Source organism: Coregonus lavaretus (assembly GCF_964263955.1).
Source record: "Coregonus lavaretus genome assembly, chromosome: 38".
NCBI lineage: Eukaryota > Metazoa > Chordata > Actinopteri > Salmoniformes > Salmonidae > Coregonus > Coregonus lavaretus.
Window position 1 is genome coordinate 30926470 of NC_140025.1, and position 14978 is coordinate 30941447.

Consider the following 14978-nt stretch of genomic DNA (forward strand, 5'->3'; position numbering starts at 1 on the left):
ATCACACTCCACTCCCCTTTCTAATAACATCCTCAGTCATTCACTGGAATGCATCCGCAACTGCGCAACACTTTGAAAACTGTAGATAATTCAGCTACGCTTCCATACAAATGAGACATAAACATATGGCAAGCATGGAATTTGATGGCAAGTCACTTATAAATGCTTACATAATCATGATAAACTACATGCACGCATCAGGCACTGATTAAAGGCCTGCCGCATCTGTCGCCTCCATTTCAATCATGGGACATCTCCGTGATCAAATGGGCTTTGTCATTGTCACTGCAAGCATTGAAAATATAAGTTTATTGACTAAGTTGAATAAACATTCATATTTGATAAAGGTGTCTAGTATCTCCAAAATGTGTTGTTTTTACCCTAAATAACTCTCTTAATTCCCAAGATTGATTTTCAATAAATGGATCTGTCAAGACCCTACCACCAAAATGATTTGAGTTCCCAATAGGCCTTTATCAACCTTTTCCGGATGGACTGACTCTATGATCCTAATGCACTCATTCAAATCAATCAATCAAACTTTCAGGGTGCCAAACCAATATGTAGTTTTGAAGCTTCAGCTTTGGAGTTCTTGCTCCATTGTGACTGAGCAACTTGTATCTCATAGTAAAAGTCACAATCTGAATACTACACAGCCCCCCTCAGTATAACACAGCATCCAAACCACCAAGCATCATCATTTGTGTCACCTAAGCAGTGGAGAAAGGACAGTGAGGGTTCATCCCAAACGGCACCCTATTCCCATTATAGTGCATTACTTTGGGGGCACTGGTCAAACGTGGTACACTATATAGGGAATAGGGTGCTATTTGGGACACACCCAGGGGCAGGTGGGGAAGTGCCTTTTATCCACTAATTCACATGCTCAGTAGAATAGGTATAAAAGATTGTGGTGGATCCCACACCGATGTAAAGCCATTAATGTCCCCGACCACAGGTGTTCACTGCAGAGCGAGTCAGGCCAATTAGGCTTCTCTCTCCCCTTCTCCTGGTGGGTTCCCCTAGCAATTATGCAGGATTACACCTGATGGGTTCCCATGTGCCCCTTTTAATGAGTCACATAACAGTCTGCGCTCCTTCCTAGCTGGATTACTTATGGGGAGCTGTAAGGGACATTTTCTGGTGGTGTGGGAATACAGTGGGGGTGACTTGCGCACACCCACACACACACACACACACACACACACACACACACACACACACACACACACACACACACATACACACAGAGTCAGGGGGTCGGAGAGTCATCAGATATTCGTTGTCTGCAGGCATCCTTGTCTCCGCCATCACCATAACAATGGGAGTCATTGTCACAAAGATGGAAAGGCAGGCAGGAGGATGCGAGATCAGGTGGGAACATTCTAGCTAATTAGAGGGCAGATATGTGTGTGAATAACAGACACAACTCCACCGGAGAAGATGGCTGCCGTTTTACAGCCCTCTAACCAATTGTACTATTATGTGTGTTTTTCCGCATTATTTGTAATTTATTTTGTACATGGGTCAATATCACCATAAGGTGCCTTTGAGACTTCCCCATTTCCCCCCCAAAAAGCTGAGATTTTCCATTGAACTTCATATTCATTGTATTAAGTATATGTTATGCTGTTAGAAATGCATATTGGTCAAGCTCCCACACTTTTTATCAATTAACTGCAAGCAGACAATTTACATGCAAACAGCAAAATATGTCCACCCTGTCATGGACAATTTCAAAGCAGAATAAATACATTGTAATTACATAGTGATTATAAAACGTACATTTTCAGAAAACTATTTAGTCACTTTCTCAACAATATATTTTAGTTTATGGGAAAAGTATTTGGATAATAATGAAATTATGGCAAACTATTTGTTTCTCTATAAAATCTGCGAGAGTTGCACTTTCTTTTCTAAATAAAATCTAACAAAAAAGATATCTGGTCAAACTTTCAAACAATACTATTTGGCCCTCATTTGTTTATAAAGGAATCACACAAAAGATTTTGCTAACTTGTGAAAATAATTTGTTTATTTTCATAGAACATGAAAATAACAGGGTGGACAGTGACATGACAGGGTGGACCCTGGGCATGACAGGGTGGACACGTTGTGAAATGTCATTGAATGGCCTCATAAATGCAAGGAACAATGCAAGAAAATGATGTAAAAAATGCCTTTTCCCATGTAGGGGGAAATTACAAGTTGAACAGACTGTTTTTGATCCACTCTACCTGCATGCAGCCACTGAATAAAGATGCCCAAAATGAGACATTAATGTGGCCTTCTAGCGTTAAACTCTGTACATCATTCTGCACAGTGAAAGTCAAACATTCAACTGTAGAACAAGAAGAAAAATGTTTAAGTGGAGAACAGTTGATTTGAAAAAACAGAATATTACAGAAAGACCACTTGGACACATCTCCAAACAGTATCTCCCTTTCTGCAGAGACATGGCTCAGTTCTGCAGTTGCTGTTCCACATACTTCCATGCAGACACTTCAATCTGTACAGAGCGCTTGTTCAGAGCCTGTGGTTCTGGTATTAGGCAAAGTACCTGCCAGTCATGGTACCAACAGATGTCGTCCCGAAGACTTGGCCATTTGAACTTGTTTATGCCATGGCGTTGCATTCACTTAACTTTCACACTGTGCCCTTCTGCATCCATGATGATACCTGGGTATGCTTCATTGTCATAATTAACGACGCACCACTCTCCAATGTGCTTTACCTCAATCATTTCTGGTCTCCTAGGATTATCTGGTGTCTTTCCACATGCTGGGGACTTGTCAGATGAAACAGGAACATTAGCTAGAGTGACCTCTTGAAGGTTAAAGCAGGGGCAGTCCAAAACACCTTCCTCCCTTTTACACAGACATGAAATGTCTCTGTATTTCTTTGGCCGGGTGTCAGACTGATAGCTTGGTGGATTCTCATAGTGCCTTTTATGGCAGCTATTGCAGGTACCTCAGGCAGTAGCAAAGCACTGGCCCTGTTTCTGGCTCTGGCTTGACTTTTTGCCTCTCTCCATTTCTTTCTTTTTGCCCTCTTCTCTCTCTCACTGAGCTCATTGACACCCTTCTTCTTTCCAGTCTCTCTGTCTTTTTTCCATTTGACCCTTTCTTTCTCAAGGTACTTTCTTCTTCTGTCTGGGTCAGCATCACGACGTTCCCAATATCTCCTTGCGATCTCAGCTCCTTTTGATCTCATTCCTTGAAAAAGACGATTCAAAATGTTCCCTTACACACTTTAATTGGCAGTCCCGGTAAACTAGGCTTGCATTATCAAACTAGGTTTGCTGATACCGATATCGCCAAAAAAATTGTCCATATTGTCCATTCTTACTATGTATAGCATGTACTGTTATAAAATGTGTGTAATAGCTGTTGTAATATGTGTAACATTATCAGTATGTGGCCTAAACTATGCACATGTCCTTCCTGTCATGAACCATGTCCACCCTGTCATGGAAGGCTTGCTGACAGGGTGGACAATGACAGGGTGTACATTTTTGGCTAATGTTAGCATTTAATGAGCACATGGTGGACCTTCACTTAGCAACATACTACAGTTAGCAAGCTGACTGTGTACTGTTTTACAAATATATTTCAAAGTTCTGATAGTGAAATATCAATTGATAGAAAAACCTATGACAGAGTGGACATGTTAAGCTTGACAACATCCAACTACACACATAATATGATAAATTATGAAACATAAGTGTAAATACTTACTCTGCAACTAGACACTGCTTCAGCCTTCATTGAAGAAAGACAAAATGCTCATAGTGACGTCACTGAAAACATCAGTGGGTTTCTTAAAGGGGCAGTTACCCCATAATGACAGGGTGGACAGCAATTTCAGGGACACATGCAAAATGTTCAATATGATTATGAAAATACAATATACATGATCAAAATTACTTGTTTTATCAAATAACTTATTGTGGACAGTAAAACCATGTAAAAATTTTTTGGATTTAGTATCATTTAACCACTTATTACACACACGGTAGTTAGCAGAGCAGTGTGTGGGACATGCCAAAATCACGTACATCCAATGAAAAATTTTTTATAAAATGAAGGAAACACTTTTTTAGAGACTTATCATTCTACTGATATGTGTGCAAATGTTTGGCCACTTATAATAAGACCTCAGACTTTAATTATTCTGCTACATTTTCATGATGACTGAGTGAGTCTGATGAGGACACCAAAGGCACCTCATAGTGATATTGACTCACATAATGTTTCTGCCATCGTCTCTTATAACCAAAAAGAGCTTCTGGATACAGTATCAGGACAGCGATTACTCACCTCGTATTGGACGAAGATTTTTTCTTCAAAGAGGCGGCCGCGAAGGATATCCTACAGACACCCGACAAGGCCCAAATCCCCATCATTCGCATGAGAAAGAGACTGAGATATCGTGGACGTAGGTAGGGGTGCCTTGTAAGGATCCGACGGCGAGCGAGTAAACTGCCTCTCCCATCAATCCTATTAGCCAACCTTCAATCATTTGAGAATAAATTGGATGACCTAAGATTAAGGTTATCCTACCAACGGGACATTAAAAACTGTAATATCTTATGTTTCAACGAGTTGTGGCTGAACGAGGACATGGACAACATACAGCTAGCGGGCTATACGCTACATCGGCAGGATAGAACGGCTGACTCCGGTAAGACAAGGGGTGGCGGTCTGTGTATATTTGTAAACAACAGCTGGTGCACAAAATCAAATACTAAGGAAGTCTCAAGGTTTTGCTCGCCTGAGGTAGAGTATCTTATGATAAGCTGTAGACCACACTATTTACCAAGAGAGTTTTCATCTATATTTTTCATAGCTGTCTATTTACCACCACAAACCAATGCTGGCATTAAGATTGCACTGAATGATCTGTATAAGGCCATTAGTGAACAGGAAAACGCTCATCCAGAGGCAGCGCTCCTAATGGCCGGGGACTTTAATGCAGGGAAACTTAAATCCGTTCTACCTAATTTCTACCAGCATGTTAAATGTGCAAAAAAACTCTAGACCACCTTTACTCCACACACAGAGACGCATACAAAGCTCTCCCTCGCCCTCCATTTGGCAAATCTGACCATAACTCTATCCTCCTGATTCCTGCTGATAAGCAAAAACTAAAGCAGGAAACACCAGTGACTCGGTTAATAAAAAAGTGGTCAGATGACGCAGATGCTAAGCTACAGAACTGTTTTGCTAGCACAGACTGGAACATGTTCCGGGATTCTTCAGATAGCATTGAGGAGTACACCACATCAGTCACTGGCTTCATCAATAAGTGCATCGATGATGTCGTCCCCACAGTGACCGTACGTACATACCCCAACCAGAAGCCATGGATTACAGGATACATCCGCACTGAGCTAAAGGGTAGAGCTGCCGCTTTCAAGGAGCGGGACTCTAACCCGGACGCTCATAAGAAATTCCGCTATGCCCTCCGACGAATCATCAAACAGGCAAAGATTCAATACAGGACTGAGATTGAATCGTACTACACCGGCTCTGACGCTCGTCGGATGTGGCAGGGCTTGAAAACTATTACAGACTACAAAGGGAAGCACAGCCGCGAGCTGCCCAGTGACACAAGACTTCCAGACGAGCTAAACCACTTCTATGCTCGCTTCGAGGCAAGCAACACTGAAGCATGCATGAGAGCACCAGCTGTTCCGGATGACTATGTGATCACGCTCTCAGTAGCCGATGTGAGTAAGACTTTTAAGCAGGTAAACATTCACAAGGCCGCAGGGCCAGAAGGATTACCAGGACGTGTATTCCGAGCATGTGCTGACCAACTGGCAAGTGTCTTCACTGACATTTTCAACATGTCCCTGACTGAGTCTGTAATACCAACATGTTTCAAGCAGACCACCATAGTCACCGTGCCCAAGGACACTAAGATAACCTGCCTAAATGACTACCGACCCGTAGCACTGACGTCTGTAGCTATGAAGTGCTTTGAAAGGCTGGTCATTGCTCACATCAACACCATTATCCCAGAAACCCTAGACCCACTCCAAGTCACTTTAACTCTACCCACATGTATATATTACTTCAACTACCTCAACTAGCCAGTGCCCCCGCACATTGACTCTGCTCCGGTACTCCCCTATATATAGCCTGTAAGTAAGCATTTCACTGTAATGTCTGCACCTGTTGTATTCGGCGCATGTGGCCAATAAAATTGATTTGATTTATAAAATATTTTTTCTCAAAGTTGCCTCGATGCCAAGTGCGTCCACTTATATCAGTGCATTTGTAACAAACTACAGATTCCGAAACTTCTATTAGATCAAATAAGCCTCACTTAGCAAATTAGGCATAAAAAACGTTGTTGACCAAATCCGACACAAAAAGATCACCACTTGGTCTGCTTATCAATGTACCCTCGCGTGGACAGATTTTGATGGGAGTGGAGCCTCTCGCTTAGCCTCTTCGTCTCTGCCTATAGGCTAGTGATTATCCCTCAATCCCTTCTCAAGGACCATTCCCCAATTTACTGTTTATGAACTACTCCAAACAAGAAGTTCCCGGCCGCACAGGAAAAATAAAGCTATTCTGTTGTATTCTAATCTATTCCATTCTCTAAAATAGACAGATGGAAGAGTTCAAATCTCTCACACATTCCTATACTTTACACAAAAGCCCTAAAAAGGCAATACATATGAAACTATTAGGATGCTCAATGTCTATCTATGCTCTCTTGCCCTCTTTTTCCAATGCATAATACAATACAAACTTAACCATAAGGCTCTGCTCTGTTTATAATGATTTAATCTATTCCTCAACTATTCTTAATGTATGTCATTCTACAGATTGCAACAGCAGGGGAGATGAGTCTGATTCTGTCTGATTCTGAATGATGTTTGCCAGAGTGGTTTCACACAATGACCGTTCAATCGGTCCTTTCAGTCGACTTGGTATAAGTGGCATTGTCTGTCATGGGAGAATGATAGCTAGCCTTGGGAGAAAATGAAGTTGGAATTGGATGGCTGGTAAGAGATTGTTACCATAGCCTTTGACCTGCCTCATTTCTAGAGCTGTGTAGGAGAGGTGTAGAGGTGTAGAGATTAGTCTCTCACCAATGGGATATGAATAAATGTATGTCGCTTTGGAAAAAAGTTTCTGCTAAATGGCATACACTAAGTGTGCAAAACGTTAGGAACACCTGCTCTATCAATGACAGACTGACCAGGTGAATCCAGGTGAAAGCTATGATCCCTTATTGATGTCACCTGTTAAACCCACTTCAATCAGTGTAGATGAAGGGGAGGAGAGGGGTTAAATAATTATTTTAAAGCCTTGAAACAATTGAGACATGGATTGTGTATGTGTGCCATTCAGAAGGTGAATGGGCAAGACAAAATATTTAAGTGCCTTTGAATGGGGTATGGTACTAGGTGCCAGGAGCACCGGTTTGAGTGTGTCAAGAACTGCAACGCTGCTGGGATTTTCACGCTCAACAGTTTCCCGTGTGTATCAAGAATGTTCCACCACCCAAAGGACATTACATTTTAGTCATTTAGCAGACGCTGTTATCCAGAGCAATTAGGGTTAAATGCCTTGCTCAAGGGCACATCAACAGATTTTCCATCTAGTCGGCTCAGGGATTAGAACCAGCAACCTTTCGGTTACTGGTACAACGCTCTTAACCACTTAGCTACCTGCCGCCAACTTGACATCCAGCCAACTTGACACAACTGTGGGAATCATTGGAGTCAACATGGGCCAGCATCCCTGTGGAATACTTTCAACACCTTGTAGAGTTGTATATATATGTATTATTATATTATAAGAAATGTCACCATTCCATTTCATTGGTCCCCAGAAAGCACTTAGATATTTGCAGCTCTACTGCCCCCATGTGGTTTAAAGTGGCATCACTGCAGAAGAGTACACTGTATTAGTCCAATATGTCCTTATCTCTCCTTATCAGGGCTGCCAGCAAACGTGTGGTGAGCAGACATTTGCTGGTGTGGCTGAAGTGACTTTACGCAGCAGGTTAGGTGAACAATTGTATTTGTCACATGCACCGAATACAACAGGTGTAGACCTTACCGTGAAATGCTTACTTACAAGCCCTTAACCAACAATGCAGTTTTAAGAAAAATAAGAGTTAAGAAAATATTTACTAAATCAACTAAAGTAAAAAGAAAGTATCACAATAAAATAACAATAACGAGGCTATATACAGGGGGTACTGGTACCGAGTCATTGTGCGGGGGTACAGGTTAGTCGAGGTAATTGAGGTAATATGTACATGTAGGTAGGGGTAAAGTGACTATGCATAGATAACAAACAGCGAGTAGCAGCAGCGTAAAGAAAACAGGGGGTCAATGCAAATAGTCCGGGTAGCCATTTGATTAACTGTTCAGCAGTCTTATGGCTTGGGGGTAGAAGCTGTTAAGGAGCAGGTTAGGATAATTAACTTAGCAGGTTAGTATAATTAGGTTAAGGTTAGGAAAAAGTTAAGGTTTAGCTGAAATGCTACAGTTGTCCCCGACTCAACAACTACATGGAGCTGTACTCCATCTAGCCACAACTGTAGAAGCCATCATTTCCGAGAAACCATCAGTATCATAACACCCCAACACTTTTCAATACGTTTTTTGTATGTACTGTTTTATTGCCTGACTTGCCTTGCCTTGTGATTAGTCAACTAGCGCACAATTATTAGATGGTGTAGGCCGTCATTGTAATTAAGAATTTGTTCTTAACTGACTTGCCTAGTTAAATAAAGGTAAAAAAAAAATTTTTGATGGACTATCGTTTCTCTTTGCTTATTTGAGCTGTTCTTGCCATAATATGGACTTGGTCTTTTACCAAATAGGGCTATCTTCTGTATACCACCTTACCTTGTCACAACACAACTGATTGGCTCAAACCAATTAAAAAGGAAAGAAATTCCACAAATGAACTTTTAAGAATGCACACCTGTTAATTGAAATGCATTCCAGGTGACTACCTCATGAAGCTGGTTGAGAGAATGCCAAGAGTGTGCAAAGCTGTCATCAAGGCAAAGAGTGGCTATTTGAAGAATCTCAAATATAAAATATATTTTGATTTGTTTAACACTTTTTTGGTTACTACATGATACCATATGTGTTATTTCATAGTTTTGATGTCTTAACTATTATTCTACAATATAGAAAATAGTAAAAATTAAAGAAAAACCCTTGAATGAGTAGGTGTTCTAAAACTTGTGACCGGTAGTGTATATATATATATATATATATATATATATATATATATATATATATATATATATATATATATTCACTACCTTTCAAAAGTTTGGGGTCACTTTGAAATGTCCTTGTTTTCGAAAGAAAATAATTTTTTTCCCCATTAAAATAACATCAAATTGATCAGATATACAGTGTAGACATTGTTAATGTTGTAAATGGATATTGTAGCTGGAAATGGCTGATTTTTTATGGAATAAGGCCAGCTTTATTGCTTCTTTAATCAGCACAATAGTTTTCAGCTGTGCTAACATTATTGCAAAAGGGTTTTCTAATGATCAATTAGCCTTTTAAAATGATCAACTTGGATTAGCAAACACAACGTGCCATTGGAACACAGGACTGATGGTTGCTGATAATAGGCCTCTGTAAGCCTATGTAGATATTCCATTGCAAATCAGCCGTTTCCAGCTACAATAGCCATTTACAACATTAACAATGTCTACACTGTATTTCTGATCAATTTTATGTTATTTTAATGGACAAAAATTAAACAAGGAAATGTCTATGTGACCCCAAACTTTTGAATGGTAGTGTATATATATATATATATATATATATATATATATATATGCACTGAGTGTACAAAACATTAGCAACACCTTCCTAATTTTGAGTTGCACACCTTTTTGCCCAATATATTGGGGCATGGACTCTACAAGGTGTCGAATGCACTCCACAGGGATGCTGGCCCATGTTACAGGAGGGGGTCGCAGTTCCAGAGCGATCCACTAGGTGTCATCCTCCGACAACCTTAGGCACCTCCTCACTCACAGTCGGGACTAATCATCATCCTATTGGTGTCACCTGTGTCTATCGGTTCACCTGTGAATTCATGCCCTCACTTCCCTGTGTTCCCTTGCTCAGTTTTCTCTGCTATTTTCTCTATGTCCAGCAGTACTACTCAGTGTCTGATCGGAGATCTATGTACAGGTACTTGAGAAGTGTTCTCCCTGTTTCGTTATTTGTTTCAGTCGTAGGTAGTATTTAGTATTTTGGCTGTCAGACGGTTTTTGGATACTTATTTGTTCCGCCTTTCCTTTATCGTGATAAGTCCGTTATTTTGAATTTTGGCTTCGAGACCACCAGTAAAGATCCTTGTTTCACCATCTCTGCCTACTGCCTACTGTATATCCTGCACCGCACCTGGGTTACACCTCACCCCAACCCTTAGAGGCCCATGTTTATTTATTTACATTCCAGACTGTCATTGCTCATTCTTATATTTATTTGTTTTTACTTTTTTGATTATGTGTGTATTGTTTTGATTGCTAGGTTTTACTGAACGTTGGAGCTAGAAACATGAGAATTTCGCTGCACCTGTTTTAACATCTGCCAATAAACTTTGATTTGATTTGTGTGTGTGTGTGTGTGTCCAGACCAATTAGATTCATGGAAACCACAGGTCACGCGGGCCGGGCATGACGCACGAAAGCAGACTGTTTTCCATGGGGCAACCACAGTTCCCATGGGGCAACCACAGTTCTTCACTTTCCATGGGGGAACCACAGTTCTTCACTTTCCATGGGGCAACCACACTTCTTCACTTTCCATGGGGCAACCACACCTTTTCACTTTCCATGGGGCAACCACACTTCCTCACTTTCCATGGGGCAACCACAGAGCAGGCTCAGCTTGCCCGACTGCCATAAATTGTCCGCTTTCACGTAAACAATGGGGATGAACCAGAAAGATCCGTTTTAGGCTAGACCTACTGGAATTCTTTACAGTTTTGTTGTTTTCCCAACTGCTCAGTTCACTTGCCCCAGGCAATAGGGCAACCCATAAGGTTCTTCCTACAACTAGGTTCTGAAGGTTTACCTAGCTACATCAGGAAGAAGAAGAAGAAGAAGAAGAAGAAGAAGAAGAAGAAGAAGAAGAAGAAGAAGAAGAAGAAGAAGAAATCTGTCACACCCTGGCTCTGGGACTCATTATGTTGAGCCAGGGTGTGTGCATTCTATGTGTTCATGTTCTATGTTGGGTGTCTAGGTTGTCGATGTCTATGTTTGTATTGAGTGACTCCCAATCGGAGGTAACGAGTGTCAGCTGTCGGCTCGTTATCTCTGATTGGGAGCCATATTTAAACTGTGTGTCTTCACCTTGTGTTTGTGGGTTTTTGTTCCTTATGCGGTCAGTGTAACCGTGGACTTCACGAGTCGTGTTTTGTTTGTTATTTAGATACTTTGATATAATAAAGTCATGTTCATTTCACACGCTGCGCCTTGGTCTACTCTCCTTGAAGACGATCGTGACAAAATCTCCACCACTCTGGGACCTCTGGTGCTACCTCTGCTCCTAATCTCTCCTGTCCTGTTTGAGTCTTATGCGTGATTGACTGACCCAACAGGATTAGAGGGCTAATTACAGCTTTGGAGAAAGAGCGAGAGAGAGAGGGGCGGAGAGGAAAGGAAGATTGAAAAGGAGGACAAAACAGGTGAAGAGGGAGGGCAATGAGGAAGAAAATGAAGAAAGCATTAGAGGTACAACACACCCACTTTAAAATGTTATTAGTTGACACATGGAATGTATATGTTTTGGTAGCACTTTATTTTACGATATAGACATGACCAAGCATTTATTCAAAATGACACCAAAAAGGTAATTACACAGTAACAACCTCTGAATTACAAGCACCACTAGACACCAATTGTGTTGATTAAGACGTTGATCGCTGACTTTGCATTTTGCTATGGGACCATTGTCGGGAGTTTCCTCCCTAGCCGCAGTCGTCCAAGAAACTGCTCTTTCTCATCCATCCCTTCCTTCCCCCACAAACCTTGCACCTGACAACTTATGAAAAATGTATGAGTGATGGCTAAGATCACAACCAATGTCTTACCTCTCTCGTCTCTGTCTCTGTCTCTGTCTCTGTCTCTGTCTCTCTCTCTCTCTCTCTCTCTCTCTCTCTCTCTCTCTCTCTCTCTCTCTCTCTCTCTCTCTCTCTCTCTCTCTCTCTCTCTCTCTCTCTCTCTCTCTCTCTCTCTCTCTCTCTCTCTCTCTCTCTCTCTCTCTCTCTCTCTCTCTCTCTCTCTCTCTCTCTCTCTCTCTCTCGCTCTCTCTCTCTCGCTCTCTTTCTCTCTGGGAGACTCAGCACTTTGTACTGCAGTGGACCTGCAGAGGGAGTTTGAATTACATCATCAATGTTGCTAACTGAAATCTGATCTGAGAATAACAACAGGAAGGAGGCACCAGAAAGAGGGGGAGGGGAAGAAGGAATGGATAGATCAAAGAAAGTTTAGTCTGTGAAAATTGGGGGTTTGCTAAGGGTGTGGTTTGCTGTAGTGTGTGTGTGTGTGTGTATGCATCTATACCCACTCTTGCGGGTGTTTGTGTGTGTGTGTCGGGTCTTTCTTGCCTCTGGCATTGAAAGGTCCTGGTGTAGTGTCTGGTTTGCTTAGATTACAGATTGTGACATTTGGCTCACGCGTGGGCGGGCTAGTAGAAATGTTCAAAGGTTGCTGACTGCTCAGTATAACTTGGTCAGACAGGACCAGGGAGACTTTAGACCCAGCCAGGGAAGGAACTTTCACCTACACCGCAAGGTAAGACTGCTAGCCTTACACTTTTCTCTATACCATGTCAAGTTTAAAGTTCTTACCTGTCTCTCATATGGATTCCTTTGGATGTTAGCGATTGAGTGTGAGTATACTCGCACAGCTGGTGTCTGTGTGTAACTGCACACTTGTTTGTACTTTCCCATGTGAGGGGAGGAGTGTTTTGTATACAAACTATATGTGTGCCTGGGGGTGCAGAAACTGAGTGGCTGAAAACACATATTGGTATATCAGCTGTTACATTTCCTGCTAGCCTGTTTCTCTGGAATTTTGATTTCCCCTACTTTCTGGCACAGTGAAGACAAACGAAGTGGGTCTGCTTGTTTGACAGAGTGTTAAAGTTCAGGATACGTTATATGACAGAGGGTTAAAGTTCAGGATGTAAACGTTGTTGTCAGTGTATGGTGACATCATGGTGGATTTATACAATATGAGCTCTGAGAGCCATTTTACATATTTATGATATAAAATTTGAGAAACACCATTCTCTATGAAAATAGCTTTATGCTATTCACAGTTTTTTTCATAGAATGTGCCATGCAAAAAAATATATTAGGAGAAGCCACTTATAGATTATAGTGCAGGTGGCCAACCCTTCGGGAGAACTTGGGTATGTAGGCTTTTGCTCCAATGTTGATTCAGTTAATCAAGGTCCTGGTGAGCAGTTGATCAGTAGAATAATTTATGATAGATTAGGATTAGAGTAAGGGGAAGTGAGAATAACATGGAGAAATACGAAGACGAAACAGAGAAAGACAGAGATAACAGAGATAGAGACAGAAACCTGTAGATGATTCCCCTGCTCTTACAATGACCCAGTGACACAGAAAACTGGGATATGATATCTGAGTCAAACTGTGGAGTTGATCAGTAACATACAATGAATAGAAGCTGTGAGGTCAGGCCCTAGTTTCCTGCATAGAATAGTTTTACAATGGTTGTTACCTAAATGCAACTTCAATTCAATCCATGACATTCAGAATACATGTAAACATTACAGTTTTGAAAACATTGCTTGTCCCAAAAAAGTGTTCTCTTGGCACAATTTACCCCAGGTATGGGGTAAATTGAGCCGTGAAACAGGGTAAATTAAGCCGCCTACAAATTTCTGTACTGAATGAATATAACCACTACCTTTTTAAAACCATGTCTATCTTTATTTCCCAAACACAATTCATCACAATCACTTTTTTTTAAATATTTTCATCATTTTAAGCATATTTTAACACAGGCTTAACACCTAACAAACAAACTTTTAACACTTATTGTTATCTCATATCCCTGCGATAATGCTTTGGATTACACATAGGAACTAAACACATTAATTTGTTCAACTTGCCATTGGCTCAATTTACCCAAAGGCAAACATTTTGACAAAATTACTCTGCACAGCTACAAGGATGCACTTTCATGCTAGGTTTATAGTCCTCATATTGAAGCTTATAGAGACCCCAACTGATGTATAGAACAACCTTAAAATGATCTACTTTGGTTTAGATGAAACCTCTAACACAATTCATTTATTTTTATCAAAGACTCCACGAAATGATGACCTCTTCCTACATTTTTGGCCAAATTAATTTTGTGTATGGTTTCCTAGAAACAAGGGTGGCTCAACTTACCCCTTTTTCTCAACTTACCCCACTCTCCTCTACCCATTGTTTAATATAACACCACTGACCCTCACTAGCTTGCGAAAACTGCAAACGTTGGTACATTCATAGTTAATGAATGACATTCGCAGAGAGAGAGAGAGAAATAAACGTATGTATCTAATCAGTTTTTGTGCAACCATGGTTAATGGTAAACAGCTTGGATGCTAACGATGCTCCTTAACCGGAATCTAACAATTAATTTTACACTACCAAGGCTCAGTTCATACAGTTAATCTGGACCAAGGGGCCCATGATGGGCCATTTGAGGTGGACAAGGCAAAACCAGAAGAAGTAATGGTCTTATTTGTGGATAGTTGTCCATAGTAGACTGTGAACATAATAGCCTGGAATACCTTTAGGGTCTCTGAGGTAATTTAGGGCATTGTCTGACTCTTGTACTGATACCTGTAATGAGCAGAGGTGGCATCACATGTCCCAGAGTGGTGGGGCAATTTTATTTACTTCCTGATTGTAACCAGATAAAACTCCGGAACCTTG